Raw genomic sequence first — 2,221 nt, 5'->3', positions numbered from 1 at the left:
ATGTGGCTCCTTCAGCTCCAAGGCTCTGGCTGCCATCAGCGTGGCTCCAGGTGGCTTGTCAACAGGAATATGAAAGCAGAGAATGTGGCCCACCTCCCCCCAAGAAAAAGGAAGTTCCCAGAATCCCCATGAGGTCACATCCACAAGGAGACATCATCAGACTCTGACCTGACTGATAGACTATAGACTCCACCCCTTCACTCGTAATATCCTGAAGTTGACAGCAGATTATGTAACTACCACAAGTACATAGAGGAGGAGAACCGTGAGAAACTATCACAAGAGGGGTCTTGGCAGAGGGAAAAGCAAGTGTGAAGATGTTGAGGGAGCAGCCTGCTTGCTTTGTCCATCAGTGTGCCCCTACCAGCAAGAAATCCCGGATGGTTGCAGCTAGTATTGAGAGAAGAGGTGACTGGCGGTGAGTTTAAGAGGTAGCCTGATCATATAGGCCCTATGTGACATGCAATCATAAAGTCATAGAGCTGGAAGAGACTCTGAATTTTTCTAAGTCGTGACCCATTAGTGGATTGTGGACTCTAAATTAGTACACAGCAACCATACCTTTAAAAATAGTTTTAAAGAGTGAGTATAAAATATTCGAGTACAGTGCATGCACTGAGGATAAGAATTGTTTCATAGGGCATACCCTTCCCACCCACACTCACACACCTGTGGTTGTTTGGGGGGACATGTTGTTTAAGATAGAAATTGTAATTCTTATAGTAGGTTGTTGTTAAAAAAACACACAAAGTTTCAGAGTCGCAGATCTAACAGTACCCCCCGCCACCCCCCACCCCCCACTACATCCTTCAAATGAGATGACAAAGCTGGGACCGAGTCAAAACCACATGTCTCTTCTGACTCAGAATGATGCTCTTGGGACCATACTGTGTTCCTAGATGGGGTGCACAAGTCAGTATGTGTGTGTGATGGGCTCCATACTGAACTCGTGCTAATTTCTACCTGAAGGAAAGGAATTCTAAATGTTAGTCAATACTGTATCAAAAATCACGAGCCCTAATGGCATAATGAATTAAGTGTTTGGCTACTAACCACAAGTGACAGTTTAAATCCATCAGACGCTCTGGAGAAAGATGAGGCTGTCTGTACCCATAAGGAGTATTTCTAATCTATCCTACAGAATTGCTATATGTCAGTCAATTTGATGGCTGTGTGTGTGTTAATATATTATTGAGGGGGTACCCCCAAAACTGATGCTCATTTATTTTTTTGATATGAGGGAGATAGTGCATTTGGAATTCATTCCACCAGGTCAGACTGTTAATCACACTTTCTATTTAGAGGGTTCTGAAAAGATTGCATAACAGTGTGTGACCAAAAAAACCCTGATTAGTTGCAGAGGGGGGACATTGCACCTGCTTACGTAGCCGTCTCAGTGTGCCAGTTTTTTGCAAAAGATAGTATGCCTCTCTTGCCCCACGTACATTACTCACTTGACCTTGCTCCAAGTGACTTCTTTTTTGTTCCTGTGAATCAAGAGGGTCACAAAAGGACAGTGATTTGATGACTTAGAAGAAGAGATTAAAAAATGAGGGAGGTGCTGACAACCATCCAAACGGATGAGTTTGAAAAATGTTTCCAAGAATGGAATTGCACATTTGACAAATGTACTAAATGTAATGGAGAATTCTTTGAAGGTGATAAGGTTAAATACATAGCTTGGGAGGTGGATATGAGTTTTTGAGGGGTACCCCCTCATATAAGACATCTCATCTAATCTTTGGAGATATTATTGTCAATTGGGTGTTATATAGATAACTCTTCTGTCTTATGATCCTCTCTTACCCCTTGCCTCTTTTTCCTTGACTTTTTCTCCTACATATCTTTTTATTTCTGTAGAAAAGATATTCAAAATGAAATAGTGGAGAGGGAGAGAGACACTCAGGACGGAGTGAAGGTGAGAGATGTGCATCCAAAATCCCAGAGAGAAACATCCCATAGAGAGAGACATGCAGGCATTTCTGGGCACAGTCCCCTCCTGGTGTCTCCTCTGCTACTTCCTCTAGGCCCCGGTCTCTTGTGAAGACAGTGCTTACAGAAAATAGGGTGCCTTTGGCTCTCAAATTAGAGGCTCAGAGTAATGTGCTGATGAAAGGAGGGGTTTCTTTCTTCCTCTCCTTGCTTCCCCAGGCTTGCTGCAAGGAAGACTCCTATAATGCTTTGCTTAATTACGTTGAGTGTTCAAGAGACCTTTCCTATA

The sequence above is a fragment of the Echinops telfairi genome, unplaced genomic scaffold (assembly GCF_000313985.2).
Source record: "Echinops telfairi isolate 266 unplaced genomic scaffold, ASM31398v2 ScPeMD7_7424;HRSCAF=8462, whole genome shotgun sequence".
In the NCBI taxonomy this organism is placed as follows: Eukaryota; Metazoa; Chordata; class Mammalia; order Afrosoricida; family Tenrecidae; genus Echinops; species Echinops telfairi.
The sequence above is the reverse complement of the archived record's forward strand: the minus strand, read 5'-3'. Positions refer to the sequence as shown.